Genomic DNA, 26,076 nt, shown 5'->3' on the forward strand with positions numbered 1-26,076 from the left:
CAAGGCAAGTGTTAAGAAAATACGTCAATGTAAACACATCAATGAGGTCAGAGCCACACAAGGAAAAGTCAAAATTCAGAAGATGACCAAGTTTTCTATATTATTGACATTATACACCATAGCTCCTGCTGCTAATGCTGCTGACATTACTTATGCCAACGATGACACTGTTGATGCTAACGACATCACTAACTCCAGCCCCACACCCAGCTCCAACTCTACTACCAGCTCTATACCTATCCCCAGCCCAAAGCCCTGGGTAACATGTCCATTCTGGTCCTCCCCCAGTGTCACAATGGCATCACGCACAAACTGGAGGAGCAACACCTCATATTCTGCGTCGGGAGGCTACAGTCCAATGCCTAAACATGGAATTCACCAGTTTTAAATTCTCCCCACCCCCAGCGTTATCCCATGTCCAAGCCTCCGTCTCATCTCCACCTGCTTGACCTGACACAACCTGTCTATCTCCTCTCCCACCTATCCACTCCTCCCATCCCACTGACCAATCCCTACTACTCCCTATCTGCACTCACCTATCACCATCCCACCAATCTTCCCCAGCCCGACGCCTCCTGTCTCTATTTATTTCCCAGCTCCCTTCGCTCTCCCCATTTCTGAAGGAAGGTTCCTGACCTGAAACATCAATGTTCCTGCTCCTTTGATGTTGCCTGGCCTGCTGTGTTTCTCCAGCTCCATACTGTGTTATTGCCAATAGTTATATATGTTCTGAAAGGCTAGACGACACACCATAAAAGCTCCACACTCCCCACTAGTCCTGTCACCCCCGGCTCTTTTCCCTGAAACAGCAGGAAGTGCTACACCTCCTCCCATCACCTCCATCCAACGACCCAAACAAACCTTCCACATTAGACAGAGATTCACCTGCACATCCGTTAACATGGTCCATTGCATCCGTTGCTTCCAATGTGGCCTCCTCTACATCGGTGAGACCAAGCAGAGCTCAGAGACCGCTTTGCAGAGCAGCTCTGATCTGTTCGCAACAAACGACAACACCTTCCAGTCAAGAACTACTTCAACACCCCTCTCACTCCCTGGATGACATGTCCATCCTGGGCCTCATCCAGAGTCACAATGATGCCACTCAGAAACTGGATGTGCAGCACCTGTTATTCTTCCTTTGGAGCCTACAACCCAATGGTCTTATTGTGGACTTTACTAGTTTCAAAATCTTCCTACCCCCGGCCTCATCCCAAGACGAACCCTCCCTCTCATCCCTGCCTCCTTGAACTGTCTGTTTTCTCTCCCAGCTATTCACTCCTCCCACCTCACTGATCAATTCCCACCACTGCCTACCTGTGCTGACCTATCACCATCCCACCTACTTTCCTCAGCCCCACCCCTCCTCTCTTTATTTATTTCAGAGCTCCCATTTCCCTCCCCCATTTCTGAAGAAGGGTTCCAACTGGAAATGTCAGCTTTCCTGCTCCTCTGATGCTGCCCTGCCTGCTGTGTTCCTCCAGCTCCACACTGTGTTATCTCTGGCTCCAGCATCACCAGCTCCTACTATCTCTGAAATTGATACTTTTTCCATGTTTACCAGGGAATGCACAACACAGCCAGCATTTGTATTGATGTGCTAACCAACGGTGAATCAAGACATTCAATGAATAAATGTCAAACATGTTAAATATAGAGGGACCTTCTACATCACACAATTTTCCATCACTCCCAGGATGAAAGTGGTAACAAACCAATTCATACTGCATGGTGAAATTATACCATTGTGATGGATTACTTCTCCAACTTTCCTATTGTTTAAAAACTTAGCAGTACAATGATTATGACTATTGATGACTCAATGAGTGCTATTTTCAATGTATCTTGGATCAGATAGTGTCTAACAATGGGCTGCAATATATCAGCAAACTATTTCAAGATGTGTACTGAGTGGGGAGTGACCCACATCACATTTTTATCCCATCATCCACACCAAATGATCCAGCAGAAGTAATGAAGCATCCTATCAAATCTATGATCAATATATGTTGAGCAACATAGCAAGTGTCTGCATTGCATTGCTGCATTTTGTGCAACACCAGTGGAGAAGGGATTACCATCCCCAGTACAATTTATGCCTGCGAAGCAAGTGTGAATGAAATTGCCCAACAAACAATTGTCTACTCATTCTTTGACACAGCATATTCTTTTTCAAAGACACACATTGAATGGCCAGGTAGAAAAGTACCAGCATCACACATTGAGTGAAGAGTGTGAGTTAAAAATATAAGCGCAAACAATGGATGCCAGCAAAGTTTCTAAAATATGCAACCAGTTCAGATCATGCATGTCATTTCTGATCATGATGCTCCACTGTGAAGGATCAGAAGGCTGCTCAAACTAATGTCATACCAATCATGCCCAAATAGAGTGAGGAAGACTGCTCTGACAATGGTGGCTGTGCTGTGCTTTTGAGTTCAACTAAGTGAAACAGAATAATGCATGCCTCTCCAGACGCACATGCAACCATCAGATGAGGGCATGTTGTCAATCTTCTAAAGCATTATGTTGAAATTTATCATGTTAGTCTTATAAACTGTTTTAATTGTTTGTATGTTTGTTGATTTGGAAACATGCCTACATGTGCCCATGTATATCTGGGATAAGTTTTTTTCTTTTGAAGAAGAAGGATGTTGTGTTATATCTTGTGGTTAGTATGTCAGCAAATCTTTATGTGACAAACTCGTAATATTATCACATGCGACCAGAGAGTACAAATAATTATAACCAGATCAGCCTGCTGGACTTTATAGAAAGTGAGTTCCCTGATTGGTGCTGTTAACCTGGTCCAGTCAGGGAGCCCTGGCTGACATATAAAAATGGGAGTGTCGGAGATGCTGAAACTTTGGTGTGTGACTCTGAATGAGACCATACTGAAGTCATGGACTGTTCATGTGTAAATAAAGGGTGATGGATACTGGCCTCTGTGGAGTTATTTCAGTGTCACATCTATCTTCCCTGGGACCACTTAAAACATGACACAGTATTGGAAGGAAGTTGCTAAATGCTGCTGTGCTATAATCTGTTAACTTAATATTAGCATACACATTTAAATGTCTGAGAAACATCTTATTTGTATAGAAGGGTTAACTGTAATAAATAGCCATTGAATTCTTCAAGGTACCCATGCCTAAATTGCATTGCTACATCAGGCAAACATCACACCAAGCATTTATTATATTGTATAGTCCATTGATAGATTTTCCTCTCATCTTTTGCTGCTTGGTACTCAAGAAGGTCTAAATGGGAACCAATTTCTTAGCATGACAGGAAATTCAGTCTTCAGTTTTCTGTCCTTCAGTAACTTGGGTAATTCCCCAACGCTGTGTATAAATCATAAGACCTTTTCAAGAGTGAATTATCTTAGATTTATTAAGAGTCTTCTCACCTAACATTCAGCCTATCATTTGATTGCAGGCAATGCAACCAGGTGGTGGCCTGCTAAAATCTAGAATTGACTGCAAAATAGTTGAAGCACTTGTTCATAAGCAGCCAACTGTCTGACAATCACATCAGGGGTACTGTCCATTACAATTATTTCAAAATTTTTTCCAACTGGTTCATTATACTCAAAAATCTTTGAAGATTCTAGACTGAATTTAGAGTTGGGAACTCCATAAAGACTTGAATTTTCTGAGGGTCAGCCATTATGCCCTACTGTGAACAATATGTCTCAAAACAAATGTAATATTTGGACAATTCACACTTGTCATTAAAAACCAACCCTTTTCTGGTACTGTCTTCAATGATGCTTTGAAGATCTGATAATATTCTTCAACCATTACTCGAAATACCAGGCATACAATTGTAAAAGACCTTGCAAAATGTTTGAAATAGTACGTTGGAAAATCCCTGGTGTGGATGCAATTTTAAATAATAATCTGTTAAGAAAATATCTTCCAATATGAGTTATGAATGTGCTAAACAATCTTGATTATACATTCAACGGCTCTTACCAGAATCAGTTACTTCTGTCAAAATTTGTGAAAACTGTACTTTTGAAAAGTTAAGGCTTTCATCAATTGTTAAGATATGTAATGTTAACACAAATCTGTTAAGCTTGTGACTAGAGAAGTAAACCCATTCTTGTAATTTCTGCAAGTTAGTTCACAGTTTGTTTTATTAAGGAATTCACTACCTTTGTTGGTGTATAAAGACATAAGGGATTTGTATTTGTCTTCAGTGTACTGCTATATTTGTCTTGTAACCTTCGAAAACCTTTGAAAAATTGGAATATTATTTCTGAATGGGATTGTGTTCAAAATATGCCTTTCCACTTAGGGTTGAGAATTTCTGGTGGAGAAGTAAATACAGGTTTTCACTGCATTTGATCGTGAACTGCTTCAGAACCTGAGGAGTTGCAAATGGTGCTGAGCATTGTGCAATCATCAGTCTGTGTTGGATTGTTGCTTATAGTATAATTTTATGTTCAGAGCAATACCACCTGGAGCATGTAGTTGAACTTATGTCACCTGTGAGCAATGGTTGTCAATGAAGGATCACTATCTGTGGTATCAAAGAGCCTTCTTAATAAAGCTAGAGTCATTGGAAATTAGATGGAAAACTCTCTGTTAGCTGGACTAAGTCCTAGCACAAAGGAAGATGGATTGTAGTTGTTTCAGGGCTGTCTTCTTAACTCCACAGGAATTTCCCAAGGTAGGTTTCTAGGTCTTGAAGAAGGATAACACCCACAATGTTAACTGCTCCTCTCCTCCAGATGCTGCCTGGCTTGCTGTGCTCTTACACCCCCCTGTTTGTCTACCTGGATTCCAGCATCTGCAGTTTTTTAGCCTCGAATCAAGTTTTCTACGTCCAACCATTTTCAACCATCAATGACCTCCCCTCCATAATACATTATAAACTGGAGATTTTGACTGATGATTGCACAATGCTCAGCACCATTTGCAACTCCTCAGGTTCTGAAGCAGTTCACGATCAAATGCAGCAAGACCTCGACAATGTCCAAACCTAGGTTGCCAAGTTGTAAGTAATATTCACGCAAAATAAGTGCTTGGTAATGACCGTCTCCAGCAAGACAGAATTCAGTAATTAATCCCTTATGTTTAATGGCATTTCCATCACTGAATGCCCTATTACCAATATCCTGCAGATTACTATTGACCAGAAACTGGAATGGACTAGCCATATAAATACCATGGCGACCCACGCAAGTCAAGGGCTTGTAATCTAACAGCAAGTGACTCATCCCCTGACTCCCTAAAGCCTATTTTCTACCTACAAGGCCCAAGTCAGGAATGTAGTGGAAAACTCCTCACTTGCCTAACTGAGTGCAGCTTGAACAAGGCTGAAGAAACCTGACACCGTTCAGGTAAAAACAGATCACTTGGTTGGCACCAGATCTAAAAACATTCAACACTATCCAGCAGCAACAACATGTATTATTTACAAGATGCACTGTAGAACTTCACCAAGGCTCTGTAGACAGTACCTTCCAAACCCATGCCCACTGCCAACTGATAGAATAAAAACAACAAATACATGAGAACACCACCAACTGCAATTTCCCCTCCAAGTCACTCACAATCTTGACTTGGAAATAAGTTGCTATTCCTTTCCTGTCTCTGAATCAAATCCTGGAAGTCCATCCGTAAGAATATCGGTGAACTAAATAGAATAAAGTGCAGCGGTACAAGAAGGCAGCTCACGATAGCTTTTCAAAGGCAACTAGGGATGAGCAATAAATGCTGGCCTAGAAGAGAGAAACACACCCCAAAATGAATTTTAAAAATAAATGGTGACACTTGCTTTCATATCTAATTTGAAATTCAAAAGATGCCCATTGACAAGTCAAAATGTGCCAAAGTGTTAGGTCTGGGACATTGATTTCCCCTGGAAAAACTTTACGTTTATTTTCTGCTGGAGACTGTTCTATCTCAATTACATTGACGTTTACATCTCATCTCATTTGACTGGGTACTTATTTGGTCTTCAGCCGTTCTATGGCTATATCCTGCTTTGGCACATTTTGTGAAGTTTGCCTGTTGTTTTACAATAAACACATTTGCTTTCCGTTGCCATGTATTATTTGATGTTCATTGCTCCCAGCATTGCCAAGGACTTTGGGAGTGTTCAGTGTCAATTGTATCCACCACATTAGAACATAGAACATAGAACAGTACAGCACAGAACAGGCCCTTCAGCCCACGATGTTGTGCCGACCATTGATCATCATGTACGCACCCTCAAATTTCTGTGACCATATGCATGTCCAGCAGTCTCTTAAATGTCCCCAATGACCTTGCTTCCACAACTGCTGCTGGCAACGCATTCCATGCTCTCAACTCTCTGCGTAAAGAACCCGCCTCTGACATCCCCTCTATACTTTCCTCCAACCAGCTTAAAACTATGACCCCTCGTGTTAGCCATTTCTGCCCTGGGAAATAGTCTCTGGTATCAACTCTATCTATGCCTCTCATTATCTTGTATACCTCAATTAGGTCCCCTCTCCTCCTCCTTTTCTCCAATGAAAAAAGTCCGAGCGCAGTCAACCTCTCTTCATAAGATAAGCCCTCCAGCCCAGGCAGCATCCTGGTAAATCTCCTCTGAACCCTCTCCAAAGCATCCACATCTTTCCTATAATAGGATGACCAGAGCTGGATGCAGTATTCCAACTTTGGTCTAACCAAAGTTTTATAGAGCTGCAACAAGATCTCACAACTCTTAAACTCAATCCCCCTGCTAATGAAAGCCAAAACACCATATGCTTTCTTATCAACCCTGTCCACTTGGGTGGCCATTTTAAGGGATCTATGTATCTGCACACCAAGATCCCTCTGTTCCTCCACACTGCCAAGAATCCTATCCTTAATCCTGTACTCAGCTTTCAAATTCGACCTTCCAAAATGCATCACCTCGCATTTATCCAGGTTGAACTCCATTTGCCACCTCTCAGCCCATCTCTGCATCCTGTCAATGTCGCGCTGCAGCCTACAACAGCCCTCTACACTGTCAACGACACCTCCAACCTTCGTGTCATCTGCAAACTTGCTGACCCATCCTTCAATCCCCTCATCCAAGTCATTAATAAAAATTACAAACAGTAGAGGCCCAAGGACAGAGCCCTGTGGAACACCACTCACCACTGACTTCCAGGTAGAATATTTTCCTTCTACTACCACTCGCTGTCTTCTGTTGGCCAGCCAATTCTGTATCCAGACAGCTAAGTTCCCCTGTATCCCATTCCTCCTGACCTTCTGAATGAGCCTACCATGGGGAACCTTATCAAATGCCTTGCTGAAGTCCATATACACCACATCCACAGCTCAACCCTCATCAACTTTTCTAGTCACATCCTCAAAGAACTCGATAAGGTTTGTGAGGCATGACCTGCCCCTCACAAAGCCGTGTTGACTGCATTTAATCAAGCCAAGCTCTTCCAGATGGTCATAAATCCTATCCCTCAGAATCCTTACTAACACCTTGCAGACGACAGACGTGAGACTTACTGGTCTGTAATTGCCGGGGATTTCCCTATTTCCTTTCTTGAAGAGAGGAATTACATTTGCCTCTCTCCAGTCCTCAGGTATGACTCCAGTGGAGAGTGAGGATGCAAAGATCTTTGCGAGTGGCGAAGCAATTGCATTTCTCGTTTCCCAAAGCAGCCAAGGACAAATCTGGTCCGGGCCTGGCGACTTGTCAATCTTAATGTTTGACAAAATTTTCAGCACATCAGCTTCCTCTGTCTCTATCCATTCCAGCATGCACACCTGCTCTTCAAAGGTTTCATTCACTACAAAGTTTGTTTCTTTCGTAAAGACAGAAACAAAAAACTCATTTAGGGCTTCCCCTACCTCCTCAGACTCCACACACAAGTTCCCAATGCTATCCTTGATCGGCCCTATTCTTTCTTTGACCATTCTCTTATTCCTCACATAAGTGTAAAATGCCTTTGTGCTCTCCGTAATCCGTTCTGCCAAGCCTTTCTCGTGCCCCCTCCTGGTTCTCCTCAGACCATTTTTGAGCTCTTTCCTCGCCTGCCTGTAATCCTCTAGAGCTGAGCTTGACCCTAGCTTCCTCCACCTTATGTAAGCTACCTTCTTCCTTTTGACGAGAAGCTCCACCGCTCTCGTCATCCAAGGTTCCTTTATCTTACCCCTTCTTGCCTGTCTCAGAGTGACATATTTATTCATCACTCGCAACAACTGTTCCTTAAACAGTCTCCACATGTCTATAGTGCCTTTACCATGGAACAATTGCTCCCAGTCCATGCTTCCTAACTCATGTCTAATCGCATCATAGTTTCCTCTTCCCCAATTAAATATCCTCCCATTTTGCCTACTCCTCTCCTTCTCCATAGCTATGTAGAATGTGAGGCAGTTGTGGTCACTATCACCAAAATGCTCTCCCACCACAAGATCTGATACCTGCCCCAGCTCGTTTCCGAGCACCAAGTCTGGAATGGCCTCTCCCCTCGTCAGCCTGTCAACATACTGAGTTAGGAAACCCTCCTGAACACACCTTACAAAAACAGCTCCATTCAAATCTTCTGCTCGAAGGAGGTTCCAATCAATATTGGGAAAGTTAAAGTCACCCATTACAACAACCCTACTACGTCCACACTTTTCCAAAATCTGCCGACCTATGCTTTCTTCAATCTCCCTGCTGCTATTGGGGGGCCTGTAGTAAACCCCTAACGAGGTGACTACTCCCTTGCTGTTCCTAATTTCCACCCATACTGACTCGGTAGGCAGATCTTCCTCGACAATGGAAGCTTCTGTAGCTGTGATACCCTCTCTGATTAGAGTGCTACACCCCCTCCTCTTTTCCCCCCTCCCTATTCTTTTTAAATACTCTACACCCTGGAACATCCAGCAACCATTCCTGCCCCTGAGAAACCCATGTCGCTGTTATGGCCACAACATCATAGCACCAGGTACTGATCCATGCTCTAAGTTCATCACTTTTATTCCTGATACTCCTTGCATTAAAGCAAACACACTTTAACTGATCCCTTGGTTCCTTCCCAGGAAAATCCACCCCACTAGCTGGTCTACCTCTTGCTATTGTCTCACCTGCATCAGCTCTCACCTCCAGTATACAGCTCAGGTCCCCCCCCCCACCCCGCCATACTAGTTTAAACCCTCTCGAACTACTCGAGCAAACCTTCCACCCAGGACATTGGTCCCCTTCCAGTTCAGATGCAACCCGTCCTTCTTGTACAGGTCCCATCTTCCCCAGAAGGCATCCCAATTATCTACATATCTGAAGCCCTCCCTCCTACACCAGCTGCGCAGCCACGTGTTAAGCTGCGTCCGCTCCCTGTTCCTTGCCTCGCTATCTCGTGGCACCAGTAGTAAACTAGAGAACACTACTCTGTTTGTCCTGCTTTACAGCTTCCATCCTAACTCCCTGAAATCACTTTTTATATCCTCAATCCTATTTCTGGCTATATCATTAGTGCCAATATGTAACACGATTTCTGGCTGTTTGTGCCCCCCCCCCCCCTTTTAGAACCTTATACACCCAATCGGAGATGTCCCGGACCCTGGCACCAGGGAGGCAACACACCTTCCGGGAATCCCGATCCTGACCACAAAATCTCCTGTCGATTCCCCTAACTATTGAGTCCCCTACCATGAGTACTTTTCTATTCTGCCCCCTTCCCTTCTTTGCCACAGTGTCAGGCTCAGTGCCAGAGAACTGACTACTGTGGCTTTCCTCTGGCAGGTCATCCCCACCAGCAGTATCCAAAACGGTATACTTATTGCTGAGGGGAATGCCCACAGGGGATCTCTGCACTGTCTGTCCGTCCCCTTTCCTCCCCCTAACTGTAACCCCTCTATCCTTGTCCTGAGCCTTAGGAGTGACCAACTCCCAGTAACTCCTCTCAGTTACCCCCTCTGCCTTCCGAAAGATCTGTAGTTCATCCAGCTCCAGCTCCATTTCCCTAACACAGTTTTCAAGGAGCTGGAGTTGGGTGCACTTCCCGCAGATGTAGTCAGCGGAGACGTGTGCCATGTCTCCCACCTGCCACATTCTGCAGGAGGAGCAAGCAACTGCCCTAGCATCCATACACCACTTATCTGAACACCCACTCAGTACTAAAGTAGAAAGCTTAGTTCAAGTTGCTATAAAATTAATAACAAACTTATATTCAATAGAGAAAGTTTAGAATGAACCTTACCTTATTAACTAGGTTAGAGATTAGCATACCATACACCTCTTTTGTAGTTCTTAAGAATTTAATTGATTCCAAAGATTCCACGCAAAGTTTCATCTTCTCATCTTAAAAGGGATCCATGTTGTTTTTAGAAGTACATTTTACTCAGCACCTGAATAGCTTTGTATGGTGTTAGGTCTTCATTATAAATCTGACAAAACTCATCAATAATGTTTGCAATAATGCAGTCTCTCGGCTCTTTCTTTAAGCATCATAGTTGCATCCCTCCAGTTGTCTGCAGAAGTTATCAATTAAGATGTCTATGGATTCTCATGGATACTATGTTATTGCTAAATTTTTCAATTTTAAGAATTTTTTTCTTAAATTGATATATTGTCAAAGACTTTCAGTGCCTCTACAAATGTGCCTGTAGTTTCTTGGCAAGCAAAAGCAACACAAGTTATACTCTCAGTTCCTAACTAAACAAGTGTTTAGTTGTTCAGTTACTGACTTAGTTTCAAGTTTACAAGCTATCCTATACCTTGAGAATTGTGTAATCCAGCATGTCAAATTTTGTGTTCTATTTGGTCCATCTCTGAAATTAACTTTTCAAGCATTACCACTTCCGTTGCCTTTGCTTTCTAATGAAATTGGATATTTTATTGTTTTAAAATGTTTTTATTTTGTAATAGTGGTGATTCTCTCATGCCTTGTTGCTATTCTTGGAGGGATTTATCTCTCTTTGCAGCTTTATTAGATGATTGTTGTATTCTTATGGCTGTAATGGAGGAATCCTGATTTCACTGCCGCAGTGGATGTTTTCCTGCCTTTCATAGCTATACTGGTCTTCTGATCCAGCATGTCTCTTATCAGGTCTGAAATGCTTCCCATCATTCTTCTCAGTATTGTCACAAACTTTTTTGGAGTTTGTTGTGCACTGTTATCCTTGAGGTCTTCTGGGTTCCAGCGTACTTGGCTCATTGGAGCTGATGTAACTAAATTTAATCTTCAGATCCCATTCCACTCACTGTGTTGTGTGCATTACCATATGTATCTTCTAAATGTATGGCTTCTTTAGGGGCTTATATGGTCAAGTGTGTATGAGAATAACTACCTTTGTGGTTTAATGAGAAGAGTTTTATATCATAAACAAGATGTAGTTTATTGCATCATTGCAGTATTTACAGATTATACAAATAGGCTCTACATTACCACAAAATCCGTTGGGAGGACCTGGACTTGTGCCTGTCTCCCACAAGATCCTACTTTACTCTCCTACAAAGTCCTTATGACTGTGCTTATTGCTTCCAATTAAAGACTCTTTCAGATTCTTCCAAACCCACACTGAACACACTTTGGTAGTGTCCATAATAAAACCCTTGTTTGCATGAATGGACCATCAGTTTGATCCACAGTTCTCTGCTAAAAGAAAAAGTTAGATGTGACAATGGGGTCACCATCGAGTGTGAATAGTTTCTTAGAAGTCAACCCTGTATTTAGAGGCTAGAACTCTTCCCTACACTTGTCAGCACTGTCTTTTGTGGAGCTCAAACTCTTGAGATTTCCAGTAAAGACAGAAATGTTACCACTGAGCTTTGATTGCCCGACCTGAATAATTATATCAACTTATTGAAAATCAGACAGATTTATCTAGATTTGATCTGAAAAATCCATTCAAATCAAATTGTTTATTACTTTTGCTCCACGGTGGCTTTTGTATGTTGACAGAATAGTAACAGATAATAAAGGGTTAAAGAATATTCTTAAAAATAGCTAAATTGAGACAGTAATGTTTTTCTAAAGAATGACAAAATTTATGACATACTGCAATTATCTACTGTTCAGCATGTTAGTGTTGGTTTAATGCTTTTAATTTCATATCAACCAATCAGTAATATGTGCTGAGACAGATTTAGCAACATGATCATCAGTGGTTGTTTCCAGACTATTGGGCTCCAAACCCATAAAGCAGTTATGTGTTGGTAAGTGCCAAGTTGCTAAAATCACTGGTTCTGGCAATAAGCAAAGAAACCCAATTAAAAATTATTTAAAATTATTCAGATTTATCGTCTTCATAAGCAAAAATTAAGCACTCAATCTGATTAGAACACAGTATGCTAGTTATGATAGAAGCACAGTAGATAGCAAAGCTAAAATACAAAGATGACAAAAGCTGGCTGCCCTGAATTGGCACAGAGTGGCACAGTGGCTCGGTGGTTAGCACTGCAGCCTCACAGCACCAGGGACCTGAGTTTGATTCCACCCTTGGATGGCTGTCTGTGTGGATTTTGCACATTCTCCCCGTGTCTGCATGGGTTTCCTCTGAGTGCTCCAGTTTCCTTGCACAGTACAAAGATGTGCAGGCTAGGTGGATCAGCCATGCTAAATTGCCCATAGTGATCGGGGTGCTTCATGGGGCAGTGTGGGCTTGTTGGGCCAAAGGACCTGTTTCCACACTGTAGGGAACCTAATCTCTTGATCAAAATCCTAGGGAAAATGTAAGACATTGGATTAGGACTTGGTTAACACTAGTTAATTTTTTTTTCAAAGCCTAAATTTTGTGTGATCAGCCTTAAACATTTTACACTTGCCCATTGGTGGACCTATTTTGCCAACATGTCAAAGGTGAGTGTAGGTGTGGAGGTAGGGCGGAGATAGGTCAGTCCAGGGAGGGGGTCAAGGGAGCAGAATGAAGTTAGTAGAATAGAGATGGGGGTGGGGCTTGAGGTGGGAGGAGGGGATGGGTGGGAGGAAGGGCAGGTTAGGGAGGTGGGAATGAGCTGTGCTGGTTTTGGGATGCTGTGGGGGATGGGAGATTTTGAAACTTGTGACGTCCACATTGATACCATTGGGCTGCAGGGTTCCCAAGCGGAATATGAGTTGCTGCTCCTGCAATCTTCGGGTAGCATCGTTGTGGCACTGCAGGAGGCCCAGGATGAACATGTTGTCTGAGGAAAGGGAGGGAGATTTGAAATGGTTCGCGACTGGGAGGTGCAGTCGTTTAGCGCGAACTAAACGTAGGTGTTCTGCAAAGCAGTCCCCAAGCCTTCGATTGGTTTCCCAGATGTAGAGGAGGCCACAACGGGAACAGTGGATGCAGTACACAACATTAGCAGATGTGCAGGTGAACATCTGCTTGATGTGGAACGTCTTCTTGGGGCTTGGGATTGGGGTGAGAGGAGAGGGGTATAAGGGCAGATGTAGCACTTCATGCGGTTGCAGGGAAAACTGCCAGGTGTGGTGGGGTTGGAGGGGAGTGTGGAGCAAACAAGGGAGTCACGGAGAGAGTGGTCCCACCCGAAAGTAGAAAAGGGTGGGGAGAGAAAAATGTCTTTGGTGGTGGGGTCAGATTGCAAATGGTGGAAGTGTCGGAGGATGATAGATGGATCCGGAAGTTGGTGGGGTGGTACGTGAGGACAAGGGGGATTCTATTTTGGTCCTCCCATCCACCTTCCTGAAAAAGTGCCATTCCCTATTCCCAATTCCTTCGTCTCCACCGCATCTGATCCCAGGATAAGACATTTCACTCCCGTACAACTCAGATGTCCTCATTTTTCAAAGATTGCAACTTCCCCGCTCAGTGGTTGAGAACGCCATTGACCGTGTCTCCCACATTTCCCACAAGTCATCCCTCAAACACCACACCCCGCAATAACAACCAAAATAGAATCCCCCTCGTCCTCACGTACCACCCCACCAACCTTGGGATCGAACGCATCATTCTCCGACACTTCCACCATCTGCAATCCGACCCCACCACCAAAGACATTTTTCCCTCCCCACCCTTATCTGCTTTCCGGAGGGACCCACCACACCCAGCACTTTTCCCTGCAACAGCATGAAGGGCTATGCCTGTCCCCACACCACCCCCCTCAACCCCATCCCAGGCCCCAAGGGTACTTTCCACATCAAGCAGATGTTCACCTGCACATCTGCTAATGTGGTATACTGCATCTGCTGTTCCTATTGTGGCCTACTCTACATTGGGGAAATCAAGCGGAGGCTTGGGGACCGCTTTGCAGAACACCTATGCTCGGTTTGCGCTAAACAACTGCACCTCCCAGTCACGAACCTTTTCAACTCCCCCGCCCATTCCTCAGTCGACATGTCCATCCTGGGCCTCCTGCAGTGCCACAACAATGCTACCCGAAGGTTGCAGGAATAGCAACACATGTTCTGTTTGCGAACCCTGCAGCCCGAGGGTATCAATGTGGACTTCACAGTGCTTCGAAATCTCCACCCCCTCCCACCAACCGCATCCCAAAACCAGCCCAGCACGTTCCCGCCTCCACAACCTGTCCTTCCTCCCACCTATGCCCTCCTCCCAACTCAAGCCCCACCCCCATCTCCTACCCACTAACCTCATCCTGCCCCCTTGACCTCTCCATCCTCCCTGGACTGACCTATCTCTTCCCTACCTCTCCACCCACACTCCCCTTTACTGGCTCCATCCCTGCCTCTTTGGCCTGTCTGTCTCCTCTCCACCTATCTTCTCCTCTATCCATCTTCTTTCCACCTTCCTCTGTCTTCCTATATATCTTAGAACCCCCTTTCCTTCCTCCATTTCTGAAGAAGGGTCTAGGCACGAAACATCAGCCTTGCTGCTCCTATGATGCTGCTTATTGTCTCAGATTCTCCAGCATTTGCAGTTCCTACTACCTCTAGTATACAATTTCAAGTTTGATTTTATAATGTTCCTCAACACTTTTTGGGATCCAATTACAATGAGACAGTGCAGTGCAATGGTTTTCTTCTCCATTCAATAGGCTTCAAGTTTATGCCACAAATGATATCACAAATTATGCCTGCGCTTATCCAAAACATTTGAATGCATCGAGCCTCAAAAAAAAAATGGACTGCAGTTCGGAGTAGGTGGACATTTTGCTGTATAGCTTCCTGGAGAAACATGCTTTCACCACTCTTCTGTTTCCTGTCACTCAGCCAATTTCACTTCTGTGCTACCACTTTCACTTTTTATACCATGGACTTCAATTTTGTTGGCAAGCATACGCTGTGACACTTAACTGTTGCCTTTTGGAGATTCATATGATTATACTAGCATCTGCTTCCTTGAAAAAATGATGTAAAATGCTTATTTGGTACCTGAACCATGAATGCACTTTCACATGCAAATGTATTTTTTGAATCGAACAAGTCTCATCCTTTGTTTATTACCAGTGTATTATTTATAAATCTGCAGAAGCCTTTTGATTCCATTTTATGTTAGCTGATAGTCACTTCTGATATACTCTTTGCCTTTTTCCATTGCTAATCTATGGAATGCGAAAAGGTAGATCAGGGTACTTCCTAGATTTATTTGAAGTTAAATCAAGTGGATGTTCAAAAAGACTTGGGGGTTCAGGTGCCTATATCTTTAATCTGTCAGAAAAGGTAAAGGAAATAATCAAGAGAGCTAATGGAATGCTGCTTTTTGTGTATAAAGAACTGAAATACAACCCTGTTTCGACACCACTTAATGTTCTGTGAGCAGATCCGGGCACAACACCTTAGGAAGGATATATTGGCCTTGAGGGGAGTACAACATAATTTTAAAAGGAATTAAAATTCAGGCACTAAGTTCTAAGGAGAGAATACAAAAATTAATTACAGTGATAGTTGGAACTGCCGATGCTGGAGAATCTGAGATTACAAGGTGTAGAGCTGGATAATTACAGCAGGCCAAGCAGCATCAGAGGAGCAGGAAAGCTGACGTTTCGGGTCTAGACAGTTCTTCAGAAATGGGGCAGGGGAAGGGGATTCTGAAATGAACAGGGAGAAAAGGGGAGGTTGATAGAGGATGGATAAAGAGAAGATAGGTGGAGAGGAGACAGACAGGTCAAGGAGGCAGAGCTCGAGCTAGTAAAGGTGAGTGTAGGTGGGGAGTTAGGGAGGGGATAGGTCGGTCCAGGGATGAAGGGCAAGTCAAGGAGTTGGGATGAGGCTAGTAGGTAGGAGATGGGGTAGAGCTTGAGATGGGTGGAGTGGATAGGTGGGAGGACAGGTTAGGGAGGTAGGTATGAGCTGGGCTAGTTTTGGGATGCGGTCGTGGGGTGGGGGAGCAGATTTTAAAGCATATGAAGTCCACATTGATACCATTGGTTTGCAGGGTTCCCAAGCAAAATATGAGATGCTGTTCCTGCAAACATCGGGTGGCATCGTTGTGGCACTGCAGGAGGCTGAGGATGGATATGTCGTCCAAGGAGTGGGAGGAGGAGTTGAAGTGGTTGGCGACTGGGAGGTGCAGTTGTTTGGTGTGAACTGAGCGTAGGTGTTCCACAAAGCAGTCCCCAAGCCTCTGCTTGGCTTCTGTGATGTAGAGGAGACCACAACGGGAACAGCGGATAGTATACCACATTGGCAGATGTGCAGGTGAACATCTGTTTGATGTGGAAGGTTTTCTTAGGGCCTGGGATAGGGTTGAGGGTGGAGGTGAACGGAAAGGTTTAGCACTTCCTGCGACTGCAGGAAAAAGTGCTGGGGGTGGGGCTGGTGGGGAGTTTGGAGCGGATAAGGGAGTCATGGAGAGAGTGGACCCTCCAGAAAGCAGATAAGGCAAAAGAAGAGGGAAAATTGTCTTTGGAAGTGGGGTCAGATTGCAAATGGTGGAAGTGCCGGAAAATGATGCATTGGATCCGGAGCTTGGTGGGGTGGTAGGTGAGGATGTGGGGGTTCTGTTTTGGTTATTCTTGCGGGGAGGGGGTGTGGGGGATGAGTTGCAGGAAATGTGAGAGAAACATTCGAGGTCATTTTCAACCACTGTGGAGGGGAAGTTGTGGTCCTTGAAAAACACGGACATCTGGGATGTCTGGAAGTGGAATGCCTCATCTCAGGAGCCAACGTGATGGAGGTGAAGGAATTGGGAATAGGGGATGGCCATTTTGTAGGAAGGTGGGTGAGAGGAGGTGTACTCTAGGTAGCTGTGGGAGTCAGTAGGTTTGAAATGGACATCGGTTTCCACTGTATCCACTGTTCTCATTGTGGCCTCCTCTACATCGGGGAAACCAAGAGGAGGCTTGGGGACTACTTTGTGGAACGCCTATATTTGGTTCACAACAAAGAACTGCACCTCCCAGTCACAAAACACTTCAACTCCCCCTCCCTGTCCTTGGGCCATATGTCCATCCCGGGCCTCCTGCAGTGCCACAATGATGCCACCCGAAGTTTGCAGCAACAGCATCTTATATTTCGCTTGTGAATCCTGCAGCCCAATGGCATCAATGTGGATTTTACAAGCTTCAAAATCTCCCCTTCCCCGACTGCATCCCAAAACCAGCCCAGCTCGCCCCACCTCCATAACTTGTCTTCCCATCAATTCCCTCCTCCCATCTCAAGCCCCACCCCCATACCCTACCCACCAGCATCATCCTGCCTCCTTGACCTGTCCGTCCTCCCTGGACCGACTTATCACCCCCTAACTCCCCACCTACACTCACCTTTACTGGCTCCAACCCCACTTCCTTGACTTGTCTGTCTCCTCTCCACCTATCTTCTCCTTTACCCATCTTCTATCCACCTCCCCCTTTCTCCTTATTTATTTCAGAATCACCCTCCCCTCCCCCATTTCTGAAGAAGGGTCTCGACCCAAAATGTCAGCTTTCCTGCTCCTTTGATCCTCCTTGGCCTGCTGTGTTCATCCAGCTCTACACCTTGTTGCCTCAGTACAGAAATTAGTTCTGTTTTCTTTTGAGATTGGAAGTGTCATTTGTTCGAAGTCTTCAAGACATTAACAGGAAAAGACAGCCTAGATAAACTACGGCAAGTAGTTGAGAATTCTAGATCTAAGGGTCACTGTCTGAAAAGTAGGGGCAGACCATTCAAGAGAGATGTTGAAAAACATTTCTATGCACAAAGGATAGTAGAGGTTTGAACTTACTTCCACAAATGGCAGTGGATGCTGGATCAGTTGTTAATTTGAAATCTGAGAAAGATAAATTTTTATTGAGCAAAGCTATTAAGGGTTGGGGGCTAAAGGCAGGTCTATGGAGTTAGGCTGCAGATCATCAATGATCTCATTGAGTGGTGGATCAAACTTGAGGGGCTGAATTGCAAACCCCTATTCCTATGTCTCTATATTCCTATTTGAAATCATGTCTCTGGTGCATTCATTCAGGTCTCTGGATTACTTATCCGGTAATATTATGAATAATCTACTCAAGGACTCCTATCTCTGTGCTAGGAGATGTGGGTTAAATAACATTTCTGAACAGGTTGATTAGAAAATATCTACCAATAACCTACCATTCCCTAATGTTGTTCAATGGCTGCAACAGTCAAATGTTTTCATTCTGATGCTGTCAGTTGTACTGCCATATTATAAACCATCATGACAAATTGGAATTTAGCTAGTCAATGACAAAGACTGAATGTGTATACCTATTTCATAACTTCACTCCCCAACTACATTGACATATACAAGGAGAGTCATGTTGCTACCAGGAAATTCATGAGCATATCTGAAAGAACATTTGCCTGGACTGTTTCATGGAGCCTTTCATTACATACTGAAATTTAACTTGAAATTTGCTCTGATATGCTTAGTCCTCCATAACTTCAAACTCATGAGGATATAATCCTTGTTATCAACCTTTTGGTAGGCACCTTGAAAGGAAGCATGGAGGGAAGAGGAAGAAGAAGACAGGGAGAAAGAAGAAATGGAATAAAGGAATCATGTTGGATATGTCCAGGACCTCTTTTGTATGTCAGGGTGTTGTTCCCCTGGCCAAAATCCTAAAATGAAGGCCGCCACAAAAGAAGGCATAATGACACTATGCAGCAATGCATTATAATGAATACAAAACTGAACTGACCACTGTTGTGCCTTTCTTTTGTGCTTGCTGTGTCAATGCATTTGGCCCAGTGATCCCATGCAATGCTGCTTCATAGCTGCAGAATGATGAGTAAAAAATTGTTGACATTGGAATACACTATAAATGATACTGCAGGAGATTGCCAAGCACCTGATGAGCCATCCAGGAAGACTTGGCATACACAGAATTCAATTCAAAATAAAAATGTTCAGGCAATGATAATTTCCGGTAAGAGGGTCCAGCCATCTAGCCTGATATTCAATAACATTATAATTGCTTATTGATTGCTATCAACATTCTGGTGCTGATCATTGACTATAAACTGAAATGGGGCAGCCCTACAAATACTATGGCAATAAAAGCAGCTTAGAGGCTGGAGATTCTGCAACAAGTAACTCATCTCTCGTTTCTTACATGTCCCTCTACCACTTACAAGATACAAGTCAGGACTGTGATAGATTATTTACCACTGCCATGGATTTGCAAGCGCCAGCAACCCTCATGCAGCTTGACACAATTCAGGACAAAGCAACCCACTTAACTGGCATCTAATTCATCATTTAACGTATTGACACACTATCATAAATGCATAGTGGCAGTTTACTATTTATAAAATGCACGGCAACAATTAAGCAAGGCTGTTTTGACAATACATTCCAAACTTATGACCTCAACCATCCAGAATGACATGACAGCAGGTACACCTGCAAGTTCCTTTTCAAGACACACAACATTCTAACATGGAACCATATCACTATTTCTTCATTATCCCTGGGTCAAAATCCTGGAACATGCTTTCTAACAACATTGTTGGTATATCTGTCCACCTGGACTACAGCATTTCTGGAAGGTGACTCACCATTTACCTTCTCCAGTGTAATTAATGCTGGGCAAAAAATACTGGCCAAGTGTGTGACACGCATATTCCTTGATTAAAGTTAAAAAAAAATTAGGAGGCCAAAGGTCCAAGAGAAACAGCTTGAGGACAGCAAAGCTTCCTTCCCTGCCTACAATCTTCTCTTTGGACCACAAAACTTCCATTAGTATGCCAGATTCTTCATGTGTACTCTGCAAAACGGCTTTTAATAGAACTTATAAATATGTAATTGTCAGTTCACTTTCCTGGAGTGGGCAACCAAAATCCCTAATAGTTCTATGCTGGGACACTTCTCTGTTAGCAGACCTGTCATGTGGGCCTTTATATTATACTAGGCCCCTCTGCCTTGTTCCCACCACTTGAAGGCAAGTAGAAACCTGTCCTAGTGATAATGGAACTGCAGATACTGGAGAATCTGAGATAATAAAATGTGAGGCTGGATGAACACAGCAGGCCCAGCAGCATCTCAGGAGCACAAAAGCTGACGTTTCGGGCCTAGACCCTTCATCAGAGAAAGGTCTAGGCCCAAAACGTCAGCTTTTGTGCTCCTGAGATGCTGCTGGGCCTGCTGTGTTCATCCAGCCTCACATTGTATTATCTAGAAACCTGCCCTTCAGTTTTATCCCTGGCAGTACTTTCATTTGCTGCTGACTTTAAGAGGTGCAGGCCGATTATTTACTATGGCAGTAATTGTTGTGTATGTTAGCATGTTAATTTACCTATAAGAGAAATGCTCATGACATCATTGCTCCAGCATAGCATATCACCTGAAAGATCTCAGACAGCATTTTTAATTTGGTCCACTTGAAGCTTGGCATCCTATTAAAAGTATATGGTTCAATTGTAAACTATTAACTTACTTTAGCCCAGTTGATTAGGTATCTGAGAAATGTAGAGTTTGTACATAGTTGTGATCTGTACTAAGTATGTATTGAATTTTCAATATGGCCTCTTAAAGATTAGTTGTTTTATTGGAAGAAACATAGGCATTGCTACGTTAGGTAAAATACCCTGGTGCCCTCTTGGGTTTGTTGCTGCTTTTGAAGCTATCAGCAGCTTGTCTACACTGAAAAATAACTAAGATGGACGCACAACATGACTTTATCAAGTTACATGCCTTATCTCAACAGGGAAAGGAGATGTGTCCAGTAATAGGCCTAACTGAATTTTTAGTCCGTCATGTCTGGCATTGCAACTGATTTACTCTGGGACTGAAATGTCAGCCTCCATTACACACTAAAAATTTACAAATGGCCCATACTGCAGTTCTATGGTGATGCATTGTATATTTGATCTGCAAGTTCTTCTCCAAGCCACTCTCCATCTTGGAAACTGTATCGGCGTTCCTTCATAGATAATAAAATGTGAGGCTGGATGAACACAGCAGGCCAAGCAGCATCTCAGGAGCACAAAAGCTGACGTTTCGGGCCTAGACCCTTCATCAGAGAGGGGGATGGGGGGAGGGAACTGGAATAAATAGGGAGAGAGGGGGAGGCGGACCGAAGATGGAGAGTAAAGAAGATAGGTGGAGAGGGTGTAGGTGGAGAGGTAGGGAGGGGATAGGTCAGTCCAGGGAAGACGGACAGGTCAAGGAGGTGGGATGAGGTTAGTAGGTAGCGGGGGGTGCGGCTTGGGGTGGGAGGAAGGGATGGGTGAGAGGAAGAACCGGTTAGGGAGGCAGAGACAGGTTGGACTGGTTTTGGGGTGCAGTGGGTGGGGGGGAAGAGCTGGGCTGGTTGTGTGGTGCAGTGGGGGGAGGGGATGAACTGGGCTGGTTTAGGGATGCAGTACGGGAAGGGGAGATTTTGAAACTGGTGAAGTCCACATTGATACCATATGGCTGCAGGGTTCCCAGGCGGAATATGAGTTGCTGTTCCTGCAACCTTCGGGTGGCATCATTGTGGCAGTGCAGGAGGCCCATGATGGACATGTCATCGAGAGAATGGGAGGGGGAGTGGAAATGGTTTGCGACTGGGAGGTGCAGTTGTTTGTTGCGAACTGAGCGGAGGTGTTCTGCAAAGCGGTCCCCAAGCCTCCGCTTGGTTTCCCCAATGTAGAGGAAGCCGCACCGGGTACAGTGGATGCAGTATACCACATTGGCAGATGTGCAGGTGAACCTCTGCTTAATGTGGAATGTCATCTTGGGGCCTGGGATGGGGGTGAGGGAGGAGGTGTGGGGACAAGTGTAGCATTTCCTGCGGTTGCAGGGGAAGGTGCCGGGTGTGGTGGGGTTGGAGGGCAGTGTGGAGCGAACAAGGGAGTCACGGAGAGAGTGGTCTCTCCGGAAAGCAGACAGGGGAGGGGATGGAAAAATGTCTTGGGTGGTGGGGTCGGATTGTAAATGGCGGAAGTGTCGGAGGCGTTCCTTCATTGTGGCCGGGTCAAAATTCTAGAACTTCTCCCCTCAGGCATTGTGAGTCTACCTACACAACGTGAACTGCAGCATCTAAAGGAGGCAGTTCTACACCTGCTCAAGGGCAACTGAGGCAGGCAATTAATGCTGTCTAGCTAGTGATGCCCGAGTGAATAAAGAAAATCCAAGCAATACTTGTGCTGTGGGGTTCCAGTTCAGTCACTTCATAATGACAGTGCTAAATTTAAATATTTTGATGCTTTCAAAAAGCAATTCACAACATATTACTACAGTGAAAGTTCGTAATCAGGTTATTAGGAACCAAAAGCTCATAGAAGGCTTCTAATGTTCATGAATAATGTGCCAGTTTTGGACAGCACAATCTTTTTCCACTGTGAAGAGTACACATCTCTAACCTAACAAAGATCTCTTCATTTCTTGTATAGAGGCAACATTTCCTTGGCAGGAGCTAAAATGTGCAGTTGCAACTATTTAAAGAGACATATGTGCTTATTTTCTGATTATCTTTTAGTGTTGTACATTTTGGGGCAATGAGCCATCAGCCTGCTGGTGCCTAAGAGGAGGAAAGACAATTATTCTTTTTGAGAGATCTTAAGGCCCAACTGAGGGAGATATAACAAGGGAGACTGCAATTTTTAAGTGTGAGTAACAAACACCTTCATGTCTTCCTGTGAGGAAGTGGCAAGGCAGATGAATGCAACATCTACAATTAAGAGATTTTTCTGATAGATTAAGAAGAAATTTTGCCTATTCAAGAAATTTGCTCAGTAAGCCATACCTGATCACTTTACAGTGTCTGAAATTACATGGACACAGCACGAAGGCAAATATTTTTCTCAGCAAATGACATTCACATGAGATATTTTCTCATTATTTCAAACTCCTTTGCTATCTGTAATATATCATATTGAAGTTTATAGTCAGATATAACAGTTGATTTCCTACAAGATCTCGCACCATTTTCATTAATGGTAATAGAATCATGAAGGACTTCTTCAATACTCTTGTGAATAGTTCATTGTTCTTGCATTCTTAAGATGGGAAACACAGTGGAAGGTCTGAGAAGACAACCAGCACTTTATCAATCCATAGAATCCGTACAGTGTGGAAAAGCCCACACTCACCCCCCAACCCCCATCCCTGTAACCCTACATTTCCCATGGTTAATCCATGTAACCTATGCATTCCTGGACACTATGGGGTAACTTAGCATGGCCAATGCATCTAACCTGCCCATCTTTGGTCTGTGGGAGAAAACTGGAGCACCCGGAGGAATCCCAGGCAGACATGAGGAGAACATGTAAACTCCACACAGATAGTTGCCTGAGGGTGGAAGTGAACCTGGATCCCTGGTGCTTTGAGGCCGCAGAGCTAACCACTGAGCCACCATCCCGTCCCAAATCTCTTTATAATCACTGAAATTTACAGTGAGTCATTAAAAGAAATGAGCAAGGCACAAAAGTTATTATTGAAGATTTATTTGGTCACAGACTGTTGGCATAACTAGCTAGCTCAGCATTATTAGCCTACTCCTAATTTCCCTTGAGAATATGATGGTAAGATGTCTTTTAGAGGCATTGCAGTTCTTGGGTTCAGGTACACCCGTTGTGCAGTTAGAAAAGGTGTTACAGAATTTTGTCTCAGTGGTAGTGAAGGAACTGCTTACTGATCTACTTCTCTACTTTCATCCCTTTCGATGAGAGTTGTTTCTGATTAAAAACAATGCCGCTCAATAACCGAGCAAAGTTATCAGATTTCCCTCCTAAAGAGCATTAATGTAGTGATTGGAAGCAGGTCAACTACGTGGACCTCAGAGAATATGAGTTCCTTGATTGGAGCTGTAAACATGGTCCAATCAGGGATCCCTGGTTGACAGATATAAATAGGAGTGTCAGAGGTTCTGTTCACTCATTGAGCTAGCTGGATCAGCGTCTCATACAACATATGTGTAAATAAAGGGTGACTTGGTGGCAGGATACTGGCCTTCATGGAGTTATTTCAGAGTTGATGAGAGAAAACATGCTCCTGAATAGATTCAAATGCAACAGCTGTCTTTTGAGTTGTTGTCAGCATTTCTGGCATCACGCTGCTAAATGGGAGGCTTGACTCGTTAAATCCTGCCTTTGAAGACTGGGCTCAGTATGTGGAAAGAATGCGATAATTTTTCTGGGCAAATTACATTTGGACAAAAAAAAGCAATAGGTTATTCTCCTGACAGCTCATGGACCCACAGTTTTTTTTTGGTTATGAGAAGCCTAACTTTCCCTGAGGCACGGGGTACTAAAATCTTTCAGGTGTTGATGGATTTAGCTAAGGAATTTTACGACCCCAAGCCTCTTCTAATTCTGAGACACTATCGATTTTACTCTACAGTTCAAGAACCAGGGGAATCTGTATTGGGATTTTGATGAGGTTAAGGTGACTGGCAAAGACATGTGTTTTTGGTTTAACCATAAGTGAGTTTGAGACTGTTTGGTATAGCAGATTAATATCGTGACCATGCAGAAACACCCACTAGCTAAAGACTTCAAACAGGCACCAATATTGGCTTTGTTATTAGAAAATGTGGCAAGCGGAGCTTATCAGTTACAGAGTGTTCCGATGGAAGTGGACACCCTGACCAGGCCAACTGAGCTTGGGGAACACCACTTGAGAGCAGGCAATTGCATAGCCTCACTAAGGATATATCCTGAACAGATAAGTTATAGGCCAGCCCACAGCAAAACCGAGCCAAGCCTTGGCCAAACGGTTAAAATGTTCTCAAGGATCCCAGATAGCAGGCCATGGCAGTTGCTACTGGTATGCAGATGCGAGGCAGCAAAAGAGTCCCAATAGGCCTGAAATGAGTAAGAGAACTCATAGGCCAGGAGAATGCACACCCGGAAAGTCCATCTACAGCTGGTTTGGAACAGTTAAATTACTTGCAACATCCAAATCAAAACCAATCAAAATAAAGATCTGGTTAAATGGCCACTCTGTTCTAAGGGATGTTGATACCAGTATGCCTGTTTCAGTGATCGCAGAACCAGTCTTTACCAATATTCGGTCTGGACTCCAACACATAAGTTTGTGTAAGACCTCAGCCAGGCTGAGAATCCATACGAGGGAACATTTACAGATTAAGTGAACACTTCAGTTTTGGTCTCCTATGAGAAGCAGCCGGTTCAGTTACCACTGATTGCAGTAAAAGGCTTGGGCCCAAGCTTGATAGGGTGAAATTGGTTGAGAAAGATTTACCTGGATTGGCTCAACATTTTTTGATTAGAAAATGCCTGCCTGATTGCAGTCCTAATTAAATACTAGGAAGTTTTTCAGGAAGGTTGAGGGATTATCGAAGGGGACAAGGCCACCTTACGTGTAGACCAAGAAGCCATTTTACTGTTCTACAAAGCCTGTCTAGTGATATTTGCCTTGTGTGCAAAAGTAGAGGCAGAAGTCAGAAGGCTGGAATGTGGAAGAATCATCAAACCAACCCAGCCTACGGAATGAGCAGCCTGACTGGTCAGTTCACCTTTAGGGATTTCAAACAAACCATAAACCACTTTTCGCAGTTGGATAAATACCCAATCTCTCACATCGAGGACTTATACTCAAAACTGGCAGGGGTCTGTCCTTCACAAAGCTGGACATGAGCCACATGTACCTGCAATTGCGATTAGATGAGGATTGCCAGAATTGAGCTACAATGAATACCCATAAGGGTCTGTACAAATGTTCAAGACTGCTTTGGGGGTAACATCGGCCCGTGTCACTTTCCAGCAGCTAGTGGAGAACATTTTACAAGGTCTATCCCAGATCACCTTTTATCTGGATGACACACTAATAACCCGGAAGACCAGTAAGAAGCATTTATTGAACTTGGACACAGTGCTTAAAC

The sequence above is a fragment of the Stegostoma tigrinum genome, chromosome 27 (genome assembly GCF_030684315.1).
Source record: "Stegostoma tigrinum isolate sSteTig4 chromosome 27, sSteTig4.hap1, whole genome shotgun sequence".
Taxonomy (NCBI): Eukaryota; Metazoa; Chordata; class Chondrichthyes; order Orectolobiformes; family Stegostomatidae; genus Stegostoma; species Stegostoma tigrinum.